A 21,872-nucleotide genomic window follows, 5' to 3' on the forward strand; every position below is an offset into this window, starting at 1 on the left:
CGCTGTCCACCTCCTTTGTCAATAGCATCAAAGGGTCTTTTGGTATGAAGCAGTGTAAGGCTACTCTTTTTGGAATGGTTGTGGCCTTGGATTCCGGTTGTGAAAACCATTGCAATGTCCTACTGAAGAGAGTCACGCCATGTGTGACATGACCATACCCATAACATATGGTCATGTCACACATGCGTGACTCTCTTCAGTAGGACATTTCTTCATTAATATTCTTGGGGCATTGCTAGCCAATTTTTATTAACAGCATCTAACAATGCAACTATACATGTTACACTTGTATTATTTTAGTAACGGGCACAATGTTTTACCATCTCGAAAAATTACTATACCATATTATACCTTGCAATTTACACAGCATTGGTTTATCTTCTTTAATTCAGAAACAGCAATTTGCACTTCAGCTCGATAGAATATTCAAAACGTTGATGCATCAAAATGTATCGAAAGGTGGTAGCAGCAAACAAATGTGTATAAATACAAATTGCATGATACATAACAAAAGTGCGTAATTATATCAAAAATGCTTGAAAATCAATTACTTTGTTAAAAAAGCAAACTATTTTTATTTGAAGAGATTCTATTGACTGCTACATTGCCTCAAACAAATATGAGACCCATATTTATCTCTGGGTGCACCATTTCTTGTATCTGTTTTATGCCATCCAAACTATTAATGTTTGTATTTATTTATTGTGCATTACTGCATCAAAATATGGCAGTTGATTAATGAAAGCAATTTGAGCAGTGGCCCACCAAGGGGTGTAGTGTGCTTCTAGTCTATAGCAAAGACTACAGTGCTGACTTCATGGCTGGGTGAGTACATTTTGTGAATTACATACCCTGTGGGTTACAATCAGTATAAATCAGAACAAAACTGTTTTTACGTTTTTTTACATCAAAACATCCTGTGAACACAGCAGATGACTGAAACTAAATAAAGTGGTGTCATATTACCCACACTCTGCGCAAGTGCAGTTAACACTGGTTTACAATATTAAACATCTTCTTTCAACTCATTTTTGCACCAGGGCAAAGAACTATGATTATTGCATACACATACAATGCACATATGGTGTTTACAGGTGCTAACATGTTTGTGCGTTTGTGCATGTACAAAACCTGCTTGTGGATGTGCAAATGTACCATAATGGAATATCTAGATGTACAAGTCTTGAAGTAGGGAATGAAGATTTGTATGCACGATTTGAAAAGTTACTGCAATGTTGAAGCACATATTATTCTTGTGATAACTAAACCATGCACTGATCAATAACACCAGGAGAAGATCCTCAGGAAAAAATGGCAACACAGAAGCTTTCACAAAACAAAATGTCTGCACTGCATGCACAGCTTTATACTTGTTTCAGTTATGCGAGAAATGGCTGTAGAATCAGAGGGGAATCGATGGAAATCTTGACTAGGAGATAGTCTCACTCTGTGGGCTGTCGTCAGACTTTCTCATCCCTTGAGAAAATGGATGCGCTGTAGACATAATTCAGAGGTTTGGGTTTGATTGTAGCAGATATTTGCTCAGTGATTTCCCTTGGTAGAGAAAATGGTGGAAAATGCATTTTTTCCACTTAGCTTAAGCTTAGTTTAAAAGAAAACTGAAAATGTCCAAAAGTGTTTACTTTGTGCGCATTTGTGGTGCTGCACCGTAGGTGTGACGTTATGACTACCATCCCAACACAACTTGAGTGAGATTGTCCGATGACTGCTGAATTGTCGGAATGATTCTGTTTCTTTTTTTCTTACCCAATATTCAAGGTTCATTTTTTATTAAGAGTTCCAATATACGGTACATAGTACACATAGGAGCCCGGTGGTGATCAAATCACACAACTAATGTACTTGAGTAAGCAAATAATTTCCATTTACAGTTTCCACATGTATTGCCTTTCGAATTAGCGCACAAAACTTCACTATCGTAATAAAAGAGCTGGAATGATTGCTCCTGTATTATGATACAATCACTGTGCGACTCACTCTCCCTCCACTTTTACACCACGGCTATGGAAAGGACAAAAACACTAACCACCAAACTGGCTCTCTTACAGCCACCAGGCAATCCTCCGCCCGCACCGGCCAGCCCATCAGCTGCGACCTCTATGTAACCAACGTTCGAATCCTTTAGCCCAATATCACCAGAACAATTTCTCAAACTTCTATCTGCCCGCAAACCATCTGGATCACCACTGGACCCTTGCCCAGCCACAACCCTTAAAGAAATTTTTGCTTCCACCTGCGCAGGAGAACACGCAAGATCTATCATAAATGCCTCCCTTTCTTCCGGTATCTTTCCCTACGCATTCAAAATGGTGCACATCAAACATCTAATTAAAAAACCTTCGCTCGACCCTCTCGAGCCCAAAAACTACCGCCCCATCTCAAACACCAGGTTGCTTGCCAAACTCATTGACCGAACTGCCTACTCTCAACTAAATGCCTTTGTCGAAGCCAACAATCTCCTAGCCACCTCCCAATCAGGTTTCAGAGCACGTCAAGGAACTGAAACCACCCTAACCTCGATCTGGGATGACCTTAAAATGACAGCAGACTGCGCGGGATGCGCCACACTAATCCTTCTCGACCTATCGGCCGCCTTTGACACGATCAATCACTCAATCCTCCTAGACCACCGTCACTCCCTAGGAATTCGTGGCACCGCTCTTAAATGAATAGCTTCATTCCTCAAAGACAGGCACCAAATAACGACACTCTCCAGCTTTAACTCCCAAGCCCGGCCAGTCGACACGGGAGTCCCACAAGGAGCATGTCTATCCGCCCTCCTGTTCAATCTCTATCTGATCACCCTCCACCAATAATTTGTTCACACAACATCCTGTGTTACAACTACGCCGACAACACCCAACTACTTCTAAAACTCCTGAACTCGAAACCCAACTCCCGACCTGACCTGGCATCCTGCCTCCTTAACATAGAACTCTGGATGACCCAAAAACACCTCTTGTTAAACCCCTCCAAAACAGAAATCATGGTTTGCGGCAACTCCGATCTTCTTCCGCACCCACTACCCTGGCCACTTGCCATGGGCAACTCACCGACACCTTCCAACTCAGTGAAAAATTTTGGATGCACCCTGGACTCTGACCTAACACTCTCGCGCCAAGTCAACAATGTCTCAAAGTCCTGCCACGACGACCTTAAAACCCTTAGGCGCATCATTCCATATCTCTCATTTCCCAACAGACTCTCCGCGGTCCAATCAATCGTTATATCAAGACTGGACTACGCAAACCCCCTATACCTCAGAATCCATGCCTACCAACTGAATAAACTCCAAAGGGCACAAAACGCGGCGGCCAAAATGCTACTTGCGCTCGGTCCAAGATACCACGTCTCCCCAGCCCTTAAGACACTGCACTGGCTTCCTGTAGCCCGTAGGGTGGCTTTCAAAACCTTCTGCTGCTCCCATCGAGCAATGCATAAAACTGGACCTCAATATCTTCAAGACAAGCTAATACCTTATCATCCCACTCGCACCCTAAGATCAAGCTCAGCCGGCCTCCTAGTAATTCCTAAGACAAATTCAGTCAGGTTAGGTGGATCATCATTCTCAGCCCTGGCCCCAACCCTGTGGAACTCGCTCCCACCCCACATCTGCCTAACTGAGGATTTAACGTCCTTCCGTAAACTACTGAAAACCTGGCTCTTCCCCTAAAACCAACCGGTTTTCCAAACTAACAGCATCACAATGACACCGACCCAACAAACTACCTGATGGGAGAAATTGACAGCTGATAAACTTGAATGTAAACTAGAAAGACAAACAGAACTAAACGAGTAATGAAGATCAAAACAGTGAAGTGGATAATTTGAATAATTCATTTGGTAAGTAAGGAGATCTAAACTGATGAAATGGACATAATGAATGACGAGGGAACGTAGTGAATGACATGGATGAAATAATTAGAATGGAGCGTATAGAACAGATGAATGCACTAAGTAGAAGAGTGCATGAGTGGAAGAACAGATGACTAGAAAGATCAAATGAGTACAGAGATCAGATGAGTGTATAGAATAGATGAACACACTACAGCCAATGAGTGTGTAGAGTGGTTGGGTGTGTAGAGCGGACGAGCGTGTAGAGTTGATGAGTACGTGTAGAGTTGATGAGTTCGTAAATACAGAGAAGCGAATAGAACGCAGGAGGGCGTAGAACTGATGACTATACTGAACGGACGAACGTGTAGACCGGATGAACGTTTATACCAAATGAACGTGTAAGAGCGAACAAGCGTGTAGAGAGGATGAGCGTGGAGAGTAGATGAGCATGGAGAACAGATGAGTGTAGAGAGGGGATGAATGTGGAGAATGGATGAGTGTGGAGAGCGGTTGAGTGTGGAGAGTGGATGAGTGTGGAGAGCGGATAAGAGTGGAGAGCGGTTGAGTATGGAGAGCGGATGAGTGTGGAGAGCGGATGAGTGTAGGAAGTGGATGAATGTGGAGAGCGGATGAGTGCGGAGAGCAGATGCATGTGTAGAGTGGATGACTGTGGGGAGTGGATGAGTGTGTAGAGCGACTGAGTACGGAGAGTGGCTGAGTGTGGAGAGTGGGTGAGTGTGGAGAGTGGGTGAGTGTGGGGAGTGGCTGAGTGTAGAGAGCGGCTGAGTGTGGAGAGCGGCGCAGTGGGGGGAACGGATGAGTGTGGGGAGCGGATGAGTGTGGAGAGTGGATGAATGTGGAGAGCAAATGAGCGTAGGGAGCGGATAAGTGTGGAGAGTTGATGACTGTGGGGAGCGGATGAGTGTAGGGAGCGGATGAATGTGGGGAGCGGATGAGTACAGAGAGCTGACCAATTTGCAGAGTGGATGACTGTGGGGAGTGGATGAGTGTGTGGAGCGACTGAGTATGGAGAGTGGCTGATTTTGGAGAGTGGGTGAGTGTGGGGAGCGGATGAGTGTGGAGAGCAGATGAGTGTGGAGAGCGGATGAGTGTGGAGGGCGGATGAGTGTGGAGGGCGGATGAGTGTGGAGAGCGGATGAGTGTGGAGAGCGGATGAGTGTAGAGAGCGGATGAGTGCGTGGAGCAGATGAGTGTGTGGAGCAGATAAATACGTAGAGCGGATGAGTGTGTGGAACGGATGAGTACGTAGAGTGGACGAGTACGTAGAGCGGACGAGTACGTAGAGCGGACGAGTGTGTGGAGCGGAGGAGTGTGTGGTGTGGATGAGTGTATGGAGCAGATGAGTGTATGGAGTGGATAAATATGTAGAGCGGATGAGTGTGTGGAATGGATGAGTACGTAGAGCAGTCAAATACGTAAAGCGGATGAGTACGTAGAGCGGACGAGAACGTAGAGCGGATGAGTGTGTGGAGCGGATGAGTGTGTGGCGCGGATGAGTGTGTAATTTGGACGAGTGTGCAGATTGGACGAATGTGTGGATTAGATGAGTGTGTGGAGCGGACGAGTATGTGGAGCGGACGAGTGTGTGGAGCGGACGGGTGTGTATGTGGAGCGGACAAGTGTGAGGAGCAGATGAGTGTATGTGGAGCGGATGAGTGTATTTGGAGCGGATGAACGCATGGAATGGATGAGTGTATGGAGCGGATGGGTATGTAGAGCGGATGAGTGTGTTGAACGGATGAGTACGTAGAGCGGAAGAGTAGTACGTAAAGCGGATAAGTAGTACGTAGAGCAGACGAGTAGTACGTTGAGCGGATAATTATGTGGACCGGATGAATGTGTAGATCAATGAGCGTGTAGATTGGATGAGCGTACAGAGCGGATGAACATACAGAGCGGATGAGCATACGGAACGGATGAGAATACAGAGCAGATGAGAATACAGAGTGGATGGGTATACAGAACGGATGAGTGCGTAGGCAGACATGAGTACATGCGCGGGGTAGACAGGAGTGCATGCGCGGGGAAGACAGGAGCGCATGCGTATGGAATACATGAGTGCATGCGTGGGGCACACCGGAGAATGAGGGATAGACTAGAGCATGCAAGGTGGACTACAGTGCGTGAGTGTGTCGAGCAGACATGAGTGTGTAGGGCAATCTTGAACGCCTGAAATGAATAAAAATGCATAGAACGGACCTGATCGCATAGAATTGCATGATGTACATAATATGCTTTGGAATGCAGGTAACATTTGAAAGAGCATATATCATACCACACCCCACGCTTACTCTCTTCTTAACACCACCACTCAACCAGAAAACAGAGATACTATCACACCATTCAGTATAACTGTTCTCATATCAACATCTCCCGCTCACTCCCCATCACTCTAAGTAAACACTGCTGGTTTCACACCCCCCAGCCAGGCGTTCTCCTCAGGCCTAACGCAGCCACCCTCGGTCCGGATAAATCCTGCCAGAGCAAACACATACTCCTGATCTCTCAACCACCACACCTACCGCTAAGAAACAGCTACCACACGAATTCCGCACCAGCTGCACACATACCTGGTGCGCACACGCACCTTTGGACTCTCTCTACTCGCTCTACTGACCCGAATTTAGGTTCCCAAGGGCGTTCAACCTACCAGCGCCTTCAGACCATACCAATGGTATATAAGGCGCTATATAAATGCAAAATAACATAACAAAACATAACATGGGCCCCAGGCTATTTTGAAGGCTGTTGTTTAGAGATTTGCTTAGCTTTCCAAACCACTCATTCAGGTGTCATAGTAGGCCCTGACTGGTGTTCAAAGGTGGACTTCTCTATATGGATGTTTGGAGATGCACAGGTGGGCTTCTGCAGCATAGCTCTCTTGTGTGAGGGTACTGTGCATGTGTTTACATTGCAGCATGATGCACCAACAGTGATTATCATCCCTTACATACTTGGATGCAGAGTTTTGTTTGTTTCTTCAAAATGTGATATGGATTGTGCTGACATTCCATCCACATGTTGTATTTATTTGTAGAAAAAGGATGTCAATGTCAACCAAAAATAATTTACGATAAAACATGTAAAGACGGCATAAGCATTCCCTTGAAGGGTGCCTGTAAAATAGCATAACAATGAGAACAAGTAGTGAGCCAGTGCATGAGGCTTGACGAATTAGGGCAGACGTCAGGCTGTGACAATTGGCTTCTGCCATGCACAAGTACAAAAATGAACAGTGGCTAAAGCGCCTACTTAGCTCTCTGAAAACAAGAGCCAACAAAATCATAAAGGTGAAATAGGCATATTCAACAAATATACCTCCTTCACCTTTTGTGCTAACATGTGCCAGAGGAAGGCTATACTCTCAAGAGTGGTGAGACTGTGATTGGTAACAACCCAAACAGCAAACTATAACATTCCAAGAATAATGGAATGTCCAATAAAGGTTCTACAATATATATTCAAGGAATACACTTTAGATAAAGTGCAGTTAAGATGAGTAAACATAATGCAACAATACACTTAAAATTCAGCGCATTGGGAAACTCAGGACTGGCTTAACTCATCACGTTCTTGTTGCAAAGCCCAAGAGCACATAAATAATATAAGAGAAGGAATTTACAATGCCATACAAAATGTCATTATGGGAGATATGGCATTATGGGGGAGATCTATGGGAATGCCCCGAAGGCCATGGCTACTAGCCTTTTAGTGTTCTAAAATATACAGTGGGCACGGCCATGCCCAGTGGCACAGGAAACATCTATGGAATAACTAAACCCTTGAAATTCAAGTAAACACGTATATAGTTGCAAGGCCATTAAGGTGAGAACATAATGCATCAAAACCCCTGAAATTCAGCTGAAGGCACCTTAACTTCGTTCCCCCTGTTGCACAGTGTTGGCCTCTTATTTATGTGCTCTTTTAACATTAGCCATCTTTGGTAATATTCTTCTTCTCATATTTATGTGGACATTCAAGCCCTGTCTCCCTAGGCTATTACATTTCTAAAGCAGCTATATACTTCACCATATGCTATATTTGGTCTCCACACTTTAAAATTTAGCATCTGGGGCCACTGGCACTTTGCACCTCATCATGGATTAATATGCTAATCTTAGTGTTGCATCATCTAGTTATATTTTCTAACTAATCATAAAGTATGGATTTTTCTCTTCTTCCTTACAATTGTATGGTTCTAAATCAAACGTCTGTGGACATTGAGATACCTTTTTTGTTGGGTTTGATAGTCATCAAGCTGTATTTCCTCCTTAATAAAAATAATCAGATATTCCCGAAGGTAGTATTCAAGTGCCAGTTTCTCTTCTCAAAGTCCAAGTAAACATAGATATTCTAGTAGCATTAAATAATTAAACCGTAGTGTAGAGGTACAGTCAGACATCCTCATTCCAGGCTCTGCCCCTATGTTACCTATTTGTTGGGAACCAGAGATGTCGACATGTGCAGTCCCAGTCAGTGTACCAATACCGCAGAGAACCTTCGAGACAAGATATCCATTGAAAAAATCCTACCTAACTGCATGAAGAAAACAGTAGTCTTTTGGATGAAGTACCGGAAGAAATGCGCATTTGAACAAAGAAAGGAGCCTGATGACGTCATATGACATTGTAGGTGACGTGTATAGAGGCTGGATGGAGAGAAGAAACGTAACAGTATTCTCTAAGAATTGAAGAATATATGGTAAAGAGGAGCAATATTTTGGGCTCGAGATAAAGATGATCATGCTAACGAAACGCTGGAAAAATATGTAAATCAGTTTACACGTGTACAGTGTTGAAATGTAAGCATGGAAAAATATTCATAAGGCTTGCTACATAGTGAATTAGATTGCGGCGATGCACCAATGTACATACATAGGAATGAACCTGGATGTTCCATAACGCACTTTAGCAGGCCTGAAACCCAATGAACAAGAAAAAGACTTTTAAATGAGAAGCACAGTTGGAAATGATTGATGGCATGGCAAGTTTCAGAGAAGATGGGGCTGGCCCAGAACCAAGGAAAACGATCATAGTGTAACTGATGCCTGTCAAGAAGGCTACAACAAATGTGAGAAAGGAACACGCTTCTGTTTGAAGCAGCTTGAAAAAAACTAAAGGTTTCTGTAGTTCATCATTTAATAGAATTAAATGCTGCAAACGACTCGAAAAGAGTGGTCTTCATGTCACATGGGTCAGATCAAAATAGCCTGGGTCAGGCTGTGCCGAAACTCAAAGAGTGAAGGTATACTCCTGTTATTTCCCAGTCAACAGTTAAGAGGTCACGTTCAAAAGCCTATTTGTCTGATGGACTGAAGGAGTGTTGATGGATAGTGGGTTAATTGGAGGGGAGGCATGATCCTGAGATGGTAGCCTGCGTTCTGCTAGTGTGTGAAATATTCCAGAAGGGCACAAGGGTGCCAAACTAATCATAGAGGGCAGTGTAATGAAGAGCCCTATTGTTTGAAGATCCAATTGATTGTTGTGTATTAAGTGACAACAATGATTACCAGTTATTGGGGTGGGTTCTGATGCCCAGCTGACTTAGGTACCCAATCATAACCAATGGCTACATAGAACGCATACATAGATGTTCACTGAGAGCCAACCATAGGTACACAAAAGATTTGTTGTTTGCCACGTAACATGACGTCAGTGATGACGAATTTTCATTATAAAAGGACAGTTTTTTTATGATATGTTTCGAGATCGAGCTGTGCGGCATCAGTTGATGCCTGTGTACTCCCTGTTGTAGATAATTGATATTAAAACAGCAACGCATTTTGCCAACTCCCTGAGTCGTTCTGATTATTGATGTTTGAGTAACTTCTGCATCCCCATCCGCCTCAGAGTATTGCTACCACATCTTAAAGGGCTCTTAGGAGGAAGAGTTCAGTAGGTTTATGAGTGATTCATTCTCCAAACATAACATTATGTTAGTGAAGGTTTTGAGTCGATCATTGGCCTATTATTTGACATCTCTCCATAAACTAATTCATGTTCATTCCTAAGATTGACATGTCCTTTGGTGCAGATGAAATTAGGTTTTTGAGTATATCAGCCATGCCTGCAGTGGAGCAGAGTACACTGTGATGGGGGGTGCATATCTTGCCTTTATACCCTCTTGCATGCAACATGAATCTTCCTCCTTCATCTGTAAGGACTTTCTGCAGAGACAAAGGGGCATGTGTCCCAACCCAATGAACTCAAAAGTGAAGCTTACGTCTAGCACCTGCCTGAAATAAACTCTACTAAGTGAAGAACACTCTGTTAGAAATGGACTTACAAGACTTCACACAGAAGGCAATGCTTAAGGCACTCCAGACCCAGAAACAAGACATCAGCCCTTTTGTGTACTGACATGTAATGAACATTGCATTATTTTACATTACAATGTTTAGGTATGAATATGAATGGTATGACTGTGTATGCATGCAGAATGGTGGTGAAATGTTTTTGCACATCTCAGATCACTGTATGAAAGATATGAGATATCATTAGCTGTTTCATGAAATAATAAAATATACAGTGATTTAGCACTACTCAGTTTTATCAATGTCTCCAATAGTGTGACAGGGCATTGCACTAATTCAGGTACTAAAAATAAATTGGATTATCTCAGATTGTTTGTTTGTTTGTTTGTTTGCTTGTTTGTTTATTTTATTTATATAGCGCACCTGACCTAGGGGTATATGGGTGCTTAGGTGAAGATAATGGTTACAGGAAGCAATATCTATATACATTTTACATATAGCAGAAACAAGTGATATACAGTTTATACATACATATTGAAGATTGTAGATTCAACAGAACAAAAGGGCACAGGGTAGAGGGGAGATTATACAGTTAAGGGAAACGAAAAATCAGGGTGAGATAGCTGTACATATGGGCTGGAAGCGTAAGGCAAGTGTTAGGAGTAACAAAAATGTGGTTACATTTTATTGAATAAATTAACATTTAGCTAATGTGGTGGTGTTTTCTTGTAAATTACATAACATATATAGTAGTCTCTGGAAGGGATTTGCAGTGACCCACCATACATGTTGTATGGTGGGGCACTGTAAATCCCTTGCAGAGATGATACAAACACATGCAGAGACACACAGTTATACTAATATATACATGCATATATAAATATACACACACACAGCTACTCACTCAATTAGTCCTGCACACACACACACAAAATGCATTATATTCAAATACACATGCAGACATTCAAACATACGCATATTTCAAATACATAGATTTCAAAAGAATTTATTGTGGCAAGCAGAAGTAGGACTCGGGTTCTGGGAGATCGTGTTCATGGGTCTTTATTTACTTCTTTTACAGTTTGTCTGACCTCTTGGACAGCTTCAAATACAATAACAACCTAAAATAATGAAAAGCAACTCTAAGAGCTATATTCCTTATTCAACAACTCAATAGTTCAAATGAAAGGTATTCTTCGTAGCCCAAATCCTATACTAATGGGTAGTTGAACCCGGATACCTTGCGCTCAAAAGAATACAGATTATGGTTTTCCAGAAGGGTTTGTATTATTTAATGAATAATGTAAGTGGTCAGCCGACACATGTTTCGACCCATCCAGGTCCTTATCAAGGCTATAGTAGTTTGTTTTCTGGATTCCACGTTTGGCAGATTACAATTGGATCTCATCCATCCTTGTTCGGTTTGGGGGGAGGTCCAAATCCATCCATGTTGGCTCAACAAACTGCAAGGAACCCTTGAGATATCGTGAACGTGCCAAAAGGCCAGGTATCCCGAGCCCAACCTGGCCCCAATCGATTGCCAGACAACAAGGACGGAATTGAAACCCCCATCCCAAACCCAAAAAGGATGAATGAGATTCAATCCTGATCCACCAAACCTAGTATCCAGAAAGCTAACTACTATAGCCTTGATAATGACCGGGATGGGTCAAAATACATGTTGGATAACCACTTACATTATTAATTAAATAATACAAACCATACTGGAAAACCAGAATCTGCATTTTTTTTAGCGCAACATATCTGGGTGCAACTAACCATTAGCTAACACATGAGGTGTGGGCAACACCTACCCCATGACCTTGCTGCAGATTCATAATTCATCCCAGTGCTGCACAAGTGGATTCAGCTTCTTGTGCTCAACTTTTCTTTAAATTAACACACATAATCTAAAGGGTTCAACAACTCAGAAGATGCCGCACTGTTTTTGTTCCAAGTTTCTTCCCTTGGATAGACATTTCTCCAGGTGCCACTGTGATGGCTAAACGTTCCAAACCCAAATATCATTCAAAATAAAGTCTTACTTGGGATATCTCAGTCTCTCTATCTCCTGACATGTCTGAATGCCCTTTTCAATGGTTTACACCATTCCAGGATATTTCCTTTCCATTCTGGGTTTCACACTCGTTCTCTTGACTTAGAGTATTTTCTGTTATTTCTCTCTTTTATCTCTGTTCAAAGGTATCTTCACTCTCTCCCACTCTCCTGGGGTTTCTTGAATGTAATTCCCTTCTCTTGGGGGTATCCTCACTCTCATGCCCTCTCTTGAGGTATCTTCACTCTCACCCCTTTTCGTCTTCATTCGGAATAAGGGGATGAGTCTCTTACTGGACTCCATCATACTGGGCTCACCCCTTCCCTTCAGGGAGTAGACGGGCTGCCCACATTACCTCTGAGAACTTTAAGTTGCCTAGCCCCTTCCATAAGCCCAGTCTGCCTTTCTTTAAGCTCCTCTGTGTTCCTGGATCAGAGGGGTGTGGGCATAGTCTGCCTTCTGGGTTCAGCTGGGCTCTCTCAGGTTTCCCTCTTCAGAACAGAATAACTACCATGTACAAGGGAGCCTTCCTTCCCCTGCTTCAGGCTTCTTCTCCACAGTCTTCTTCAAATCAGCAAGACAGGAAACCAGTGCCCAGCTCAGACCTCTTGCAATTGAGCTGGCTCTCCTTTTAGTCAGTCCTCTCTCAACTAGCCAACTACTGATTGGCTGTACTGTCCTGCTTCTCCTGCTTATCCTTTGGGGAAAGTAGTGATTACTTCATAGCCTCCCAGGGTAGGTCATCCCCTTGGTCAGTTCAAATATCAGTTGATTCAATTTGGAGTTTCAATTTACTCTCCTATATAGGGGTTTTGCTCCAGTTTATATGGTTTGCTCCTACTGGTTACCTGGTAGGTACAGGCCTCTGTATTTCTCCCAAATGAAAGAATGTTTTATTTTGTTTCATTTCCCCAAGTATTTGTGGTTTTGTAGATGTTATTTCAATAATTTAGATTCAGTTTACCCATGATCCTTAATGGGCAATTGAACCCTAGTCTTTTTACATGGAAAGGTAACAATTCTACCACTGTGCTATTTCAGGTGTGCTGCTATTTATTGATGAGAGAGGCTGAAGCCTTTTTCCTGCAGCTGAGAACTGTTTTTCCTCTCTCATTGTTGGCAGCACGTCTCACTACATGTTGTTGGCTTGACCAGATACTTTTCTCCCTTTGCCGCAACAGGGAGTCAGAGATATGTTATGTGTGTGAGTTGTTGAAACACCTTGATTCACCACAACATACACAAGCATACTTTAATAGATACATATACACTTAGCTTGGGTCTTATTCTGGCCAGGGCAGGCAGGCAAATGAAGAGGCAGCATGATGGTGGTGTAGGGGCATGCAGCGACAGTGCACCCGGATGGACTTGAATCCCAGTGGTGGGCCACCTCTGCACGGGCCACAACACAGATGATTGCAATGCCAACCTGTGTGTGGAATTCTTCACCACACAATATGTTGTGTCACCAGGGGTGGACTGGGACAAAGTGGCCCCATGTTACACTGAGTGAGCAAGCCCAACCCCTTCCCCATTAGAAAAGATGGAAATAAAATAGCTAACCACACAAAAGAGGCCCCTGATGCAGAGGCCCACAGGGACATCTCCAGAATTCCCTGTAGGCCAGTCCAGCCCTGCGTGTAACTCAAAAAATGTTTTTATAATATCAGCGCTAGCAAGCACTCATCGGCCAGCCAGCACTATTATGTTGTTTAAACTGTGAGTGGCGCACCGCCCTATGTGATGCACTGTGCCACTCACAGGGTGTATTTTTGAGGGGGAATCAGGGCTGGCAGTAATTTAGAGTGCCAGCCCTGCAGGAGGCTGCAGAGAACACCAGCACCAAGAGGGCCTCTCTGCCCCCTCCCTGACTTTGCCCCTGGCACTTAAGGGTATATGCTGGTGTATGGCATTAGCCTTAAACATAGGTAATTAAAGTGGCAAACTACTTAAATGAAATTGGCAGCATATACATAATTATATAATTATAATTACATTTTGCACACTTTCTTTGGGTTTTGATTTCTGATTAAGATGTCCGAATTAATAGAACACTTTGTTCAAGGAAAACATTGTCTGTTGTGCACGACATCAACGTGTTAAAATATGGCGTGCACAGGACACCCAACATCGATGCATAAGTATGGATAATGAAATAAAACTTTTTTCATTTGTGGTACTTATGAAAAGCTATGTCTTTTATTGGGTCATTATTGTCTATGAGTCGGCGGGCCAACATACAATCAATACAGTGTTACGGTGTGGGCACAACTATGCGTTTTTTTTTAAGTATGTTGGCAAATACGTGAACAAGGAAATGCTGTTGAGTGGCATTAAAACATTTTGGTCAGAGTTCCGTTCTAAGGACACTTGATGTAGGATGTTTGGCGTTGGGAAATAGGCCATTCGAGTGGCTATTGACTGAAACATTGATGTGGTGAACATGTGAGAGTAGAGCAAAAATACTCTATTGTACAACTGATGTACTGAATCACAATCAAAAAACACATATCTCATTTGCATCCCATGTTTTAACAAATAAATTATGGATGGTAAATAAAATATGCAGTCTTCAATAAGTGGCAAAGAGCAAAGCGGTGCTTCCTGTTATAATTAAACTTGCCCAGCCTCACCTTGTGCACATAACAAGAAGAAGCACAATCTCAACTGAGAGAAGAGATTACTTACAATACCTTATAACAATCCCCTAAAAGTCAGAAAATGATACATACCTCATTCCCAGAGTGTATGAACAGAATATTCACCCACAAACTCATAATTACCTTCTTGAGTATGCAATTCCGAATCTCGGGATTAATGTAGCCACCCAATGGCCATGGGAATGTCATAATGTAGCCTCATAATTTTGAACACACAGAGACCAAACTGCCCACGAATTATCCTCTTTCTTAGAATTGGCACCATTATTTTACCTCTCTAACCAGGTATTGGTTATTGTAGAGAAAAGCTGTATAGAGGCTTTCTCTTATTAGTGTTTTCAGAAACATAAATAGCCAATGGGGTTCAGAGCACCAAGTCCAAGAGTTCAGGATAGCACAAACTTGTAATGTTTTTACAGTATATTACATTTCAGGCGAGTGTCATGGCATTGCCCCATTGGCCAATTTCTAGTCTATATGAACCGTTACGGCTTGGAAAATCAGTATAGACCGGAAATTGCCCAATGACGGAAGAATTGACATTCCCCAGGATTTCTGCACATGCACCAAGGGTCTCAGCATGGTGCTCCCTGTCATCAAGGTGTCGAAATAGAAAGTATACCTTGCCTCCTATTGTAATAAATATATTTAATATTGGCCTACGCCAAGCTGCTCGAAAGTCGCTTGAGAAAGAAATCTGTGTTGCAAGGTCCTGACCTTAAATCCAAGTAAGCCGCCATTTTAGGTCAAACCGCCATTCTAGGATTCGTTGTGTAAAAGTCACCCTGTGAGCTAAAATGGTGGACAATGTCATTCCAGAATACAACATGGCCGTCTTGACCTCGGTACATAGCTAATATGTAATTTGCCTGCAGGCCACTTGAGGTCATGAACTGAGACCTTGGCCTTCACTGACCTATGTGTAGAAGGAATACTCGTACAATGAAAACTAATCCACGAGCATATGTTGAGACAATGTATTCAAATACTGAACGAAGAACATCTGTTTAACTACATTGTATTAATGTTTAAGAAGGCCTGCATGGAAAACTTTAGAATACACAGTTATTGCATACGCTTGTTGATACATGTATTAAAGGCAAACCAGTTATATGCGGTTATTTGAGACTTGGCACAAACCCTAGATCGGTGATATATTAAAAGGAATATTAACCCAAAGTGGGGCTGCACATCGAACCACTAAATGTATAAAAAGATAATGGGCCTCATTCCGAGGCTGGCGCTATCCATGGAGTAAATAGCACCATGGTAAGCAACCATGGAGCTATTTACTCCATGGAAATCCGGCATGGTGAATGGAGTAATTACCGGTCCATTCCAAGGTTGGAGGGACCGGTAATTCCCCATTCACCATACCGGTTCCCCATCCCCATTCCTGCCCCCATAGGGCTCAATGGGAATGGGGAAGGAGTAAATTACGGCACCGTAAATTACGGTGCCGTAATTTACTCCAAGGTCCCTTTGCGGGTTGGATTTTTAACACCTGCTAAAAGCAGGCGTTAAATGCCAACCCGCAAAAGGGAACTCGGAATATGGTGGTAAGTGTTAACGGTCACCGTTGCCATTAACGGTGACCGTTAACCCTTACCTCCAGCCTCGGAATGAGGCCCCATGTCTCTAGTTGTGGCACTCCCTCTCTTTATGAGAGTGCTGTGCTGACAAAAGCTGTAAAATCGATGTCATGAGCAAAGTTAAAACGTTAGGCATTTATTTAGAAAAACTCTAAATATGAAGGCCCAGGTCAATAACCTAATCTCTGCAGCATCCTATTTCATTAAGTTGTTTGACTGTCTCAGACCCTTCGTTTCTGAAAAAGCTCAGAAACTCTGGCAAAGGCCATTATTGGCTCCAAACTAAACTATGGTTGCAGCCTCCTGGTAGGCATGCCTCTATCAGATTTTCATCGCCTGTAGGTGATTCAAAATGGAACTGTTAGGGTGGTCAAACGTCTTAAGAAAAGAGACCATGGTGTGTCAGAAGCATGCCAAAGTTTGCATTGGCTACCCGTGCAGGCCAGAGTGTCCCTTAGACTTTCTCGCATTACAGATAAATGTGTTCAAGGAACTATTCCCGTTTTATCTGAAGAAACTCATTATTCCCAAGAAAAATGTCAGAAGCCTCATATCTAAAGAGTCAAATTTTCTTACAGTTCCTCTTCTTAAAACTAAGATGTCCAGGGATGCTGCCTTTCTTTTCGTTGCACCTCAGACTTAATACTCCTACTCTTGCGCTAAGAGCTACTACATCGACTGAAGTTTTTAAGAAATGGTTGAAAACTGCCCTTTTCTCATAATTTCTGACTATGTTGCAATACAATCTGCCCTTCCTGGGACTTTCTGGATATCTTGTTTTCTTATCAATGTTGTGTATTGTAAGTTGTTTGATGTCTATGTCTCAGCGCCCTAAAGCCTTTGGGTACCTGGCTGAGCTATATACATTCAATAACATAACATAACATAACATCCATACTGTCAGTGCCACTCTGTTTCTTGCCCGGGCTACACCTGACATGCATGGCCTGGAAACCAACATCAAGGGCCTCCCCAACCCCTGTTCCTTACATTGTTAGGGTGGAGGTGGCCATCCTTCACCTTGTTGGCTTTAACTCGGTCTTTAGTGTCCATAACTCCCAGTACGACCCTCAGGATAAGTCTATAATGCTTATTTACTGTAAATGATGCAGAAGGCTCTCTGGCAAAATACATTGGCCTAGTCTGCCTCACAGAACTATGGAGCTCATTAGGAGTTTGGCAGTATACGTTAAAAGTGGCGGTAATGGGAAAAAACGATGTGGTGCGGATGAAGTTTGCCACATGAACGGCTCGCTCCCTGCGCTATAGCTCATGAGAGAGCTCCAGTCTACTCCTTAAAGCAGGATCTTGGCCCCACTGTGGTGGTTCCATTACCACCCAGACCTAGGCACCGCCAGTGACCATTTCACTGAAGTGGTGGTCGAGGAGGCATCCTGTGGCTGCAGATAGCATTTGAAACAGAGCTGAGAACTTGAGGAAGGCTGGCCTCACACTCCTCTGAGTCTGTGCCCCGGCCCAAAGATGCATGGTGTGCAGGGCCTTGTCTGCTAAGTCGCACATGCATAAGGGCAGATAAGTGGTGCTCTGGATCTGGGATCCTGGGCGATGAGGACTTGGCAGACTTGGAGGCCTGAGTGAGCATGGGGGAGTGAAGAGCGAGCTGCTTGTATGCCCGGCACAACAGGTGGATTTCTGTCATGGGGTGGCCATTCTTAGCTCTCCGCATCCCACCCACAGATTGATGCCCAGGGATTGCAAAGAGCAGTAGAGGCAATGAAGAGGCCTAGGGGACTCCTCACCTTGCGCTCTCTTGAGTCCACATTCCAATCTGAAGAGCCACCGCCTCTGGGGTCCTGCCTCCGGCCTTGTGTTTGAGGAGCGCCAGTGGAGTAGTACTCTGTACCCAGTGAGGGCCATGAGCATTGTGGAAGCCTGAGCAGGTGTGGTGGGTGCGGAGAGGGGACTACTTGGTTACCATATCTAACAAGTAGATATCTGCTTAGTAGCAGCTGGCCCTCACCCCCCAATACCACCCCTTAAGCACTGAGATCTTGTGGGCCCATGATGAGAGGTGCAGGATGAAATTAAGGGATGTTACACAGACAGGGCCAATGAAGAGTAGGTGGAGTGGCACTTCCTGTACCGGATCTGCTCTTGGTGGGTAAAAAGTCCCAGAGCTGCACAGTGGCTTGGACCAGCTCCCCAGTGTCTGTGGGGGTTAAGTGAATGACAGTTGTGTAAAACACAGCTGTTCCAAGTCTTGGACAGTTGAACATAAAGGCCAGAAACATCATGGCTCAGGAGCACCGGGGGTGGGGGATGGGGGATGTGGCAGTCTTGCAGACTAATATCCAGGGAGTCATATCTAATATCAAGGCCCTTGGCTCTGGGGTACAATCCTAGGTGTTGTTGATCAAGGATAGCATGGGGAAGGCAGAAGACAGGCTTGAAGCCCGAGAACATAATCAGTTCTCTGCAGAGACCATGGAAGCAAAGATGGACATTCGGCTAAAGGAGCTGGAAGTGCAAGAGAGATAGGAGGTGAGAAGATTGATGACATTGAAAACAGGGAGTGTTGGAATAAATATGGTTGTGGGGGCTTCCTCAGGAAGATGGGGAGTGTCCAGGAGACCTAGAGAGATGTGTGGGAAACATGCTCAGATTAATACTGTACAGTGAAGTCAACAAAATGATTAACTTTGACATGATCATTAAGGCGTGGGTTTAGGCTCGGGCCCAAGATCAGTGGTAGTACAGTGTCACTAGTCCAAGGACAAGGAGGACATCTTCAGGAAGGAGAGAAACATGGGTACTTTTGAATGAGAAGAAGCCTCCTTTAAGATCTGACAGGACTTGTTGTTGCACACCCTCAATCAAATGAGAAAATGCAAACCCTTAACATCCTGGCTTCAATCTGAGGGAATACGATACCGATGGAGATATCCCAGCACCTGTCTTTTGAAGTTTGGGTGCACAATATGAGGTGAAGGATAGTGACTTGGTGGAATCTGTGCTGCATGAGCTAAAGGGGGAGTGGTGGCAACCTTCTGCTGAGGCCCAACAGCAGATTAAGAACACATTTAAGAAGGCCTTTGCTCAACCAGCGGTACGGAAGAAAGTGACAGGGGCATGAAAGATTCGGAAAATGAATGTTTCATCACCAAAGTAGTTGGGGGGGGACTAATGTGACTGGACTCTTCTGCGGGTCTATCTGGTTCATGGGAGATCTGATAATATCCCCTATGTTGGGGGATGGTGGAACCCTGATCCTTAATGTTAAGTGTGGAGCATTTGAGGGGCGCTGTTTAGTCCATCTTAGTGAACGTTAGTGATCTGGCAATGTCTGGGGCGTTACTTTTGATGGTTTTTGAGTTGGGAGACAGGAAGGTGTGGCAGGGAAGGGTGGCATGTATACATGGCAGCGGTGGTAAGGGAGGGAGTTTGGATGGGAGGGAGTTTGATCTAGGTATGGTCTTGGAATGCAATTCAGGAAGTAACTTCCTGGTGAGGCTGTCTAAATAGACCTGGAGTTATGGATGACATTAGGGTCAGATCGCTAAATGTTAAGGGGCTCCATTTGCCTCATAAGTGCTCCCTGTTACTGAGGGACCTTTGACGGTTGCGGCTGGATATTCTGTTCTTACAGGAATTGCCTTCAGGTGTGGGGAGGAATCCTGTCTGTGGGATAAGAAGGGTGGGCAGACGTTCTGAGACTCAGAATAGAAAGGAAACGGAGTGGAAATTCTATTGAGAAAATCCGTCATATTGAAGGATACACAGGTCAAAAGAGTGTTTGAAGGGAGGCTAGGTATGGTTAAGGAGCTCCTGGGATGGCGGAGAATTACCTTGGTGGCTATCTATAAGCCTAACGGGGGCATTTAACTTTTCTGGAGAGGGCCTTTGTGACCGTGGAACAATGAGCAGAGGAAAGGTTGATCTTGGGTGGTGACTTCAATATGATCATAGATCCCAGGCTAGACTGGAAATCAGTAAGGCCTGGGACAGGTTAGGAGGTTACTACGGAAAACAGGGAGTTTTTGGGCCTGATCGAGGATCACTTCTGACTTGACACCTGAAGATACAGAGACAAACTCCCGGAAGGATACACCCTTTTCTCCCCACCTCATAACACATTTGCAAGGATTGATCTCTGTTTATTATCGAAAGAACATGGAGGGATCATTAAATCTGTGGCAGTAGATACTATATCCTGGTTGGACCATGGCCTGATGGTGCTCACATTGGCCTTGGAAAGCCAGGGGTGTGAGGTTCTCAAGTGGTGGTGTGAGGGTCTCAAGTGGTGCAGTAACGATTCCCTTCTCCAGGACAGGGACTTTAGAGAGTTTATGTAGAAAGAAATCAGATTCTTTTTTGAGGCGAATGAGATAGGAGGGATCTCGAAGTGGTATATCTGGGAAACAGTGAGGGCCACTTTCAGGAGCCTCCTTACATCTGAAGGGGCACAAGGAAAAAGAGAGACAAGCCTGTTGAAGAAGAGATTAATGGACAATATTGTACAACTGAGGTCTACTCTTGAAGGAGATCAATGGGCCCTAGATGCCAGATTACAATCGATCAGGGAGAAGAGGCAGGAGCTACATTCTTAATTTTTGGGAGAGATCAGCAGGGATAAGAACTTTACAAAACAGAGGTACTGTGAGATGGGAGACAGGGTAGGATCCATACTGGCCCATAGGCTTTGAGCTGCTAGGGATGACAGAGGGGTGGAACTCCCACGTGTCAATGCAGGGACAGAGATTAGAGACCATGGTGGGATTCTCCAGAGATTTTCAGAGTTTTAGGAACGCTGTACACTTGTGAGGGAAATACCTCAGAATTGGATGTCAAAAGATACCCAGAGAGCATCCACCTCCCCTCATTGTCCAATGAGGATAAGTATACTCTGGACTGAGGTGAAGAAGGATATTCTGCATATGAAGATTGGGAAAGCACCCGGGGAAGATGGCTTCGTGTCTGCCTTTTATAAACTCTTTCAGGACCTCCTGTCTCCACTCTTGGTCAAGGTCTTCAATAGTATTAAGACTAGTTAAGACATACCTCCCACTTTCCTTGAGGGAATTGATAATGGTAATCCCTAAAAAAGGTCCTTCTGTATTTTGGTATATACAATAGAATGGGGATTTTCCTGAACACAAGGTGGGGGGATCATCTTTGCAGGGAGCTGAAAGCTTTTGAGAAACTACTCCTCCACAGAGGTGACACTAGGGGCTTGGTGTCTGGTATTTACAGGGAGCTTCACTTGTGTTAGCATTCAGACCAGACTAAATTCATGGCTGGATGGGAAAGAGACTTAGGTAGAGCAATTTCAGATTCATTATGGGCTGATACGTGTCTGAAGGTTTCCGTGGGTGGTGTTTCCAAGCAGTATAGGTGTTAGGTGACCAAACCTCTGAATAGGTCACATTTCTCGCCTCAAAAACTGGCAAGGATGTATTCAGGAGTAAAGTTGA

This window comes from Ambystoma mexicanum, chromosome 4p (assembly GCF_040938575.1).
Source record: "Ambystoma mexicanum isolate Mex_15411 chromosome 4p, UKY_AmexF1_1, whole genome shotgun sequence".
NCBI lineage: Eukaryota > Metazoa > Chordata > Amphibia > Caudata > Ambystomatidae > Ambystoma > Ambystoma mexicanum.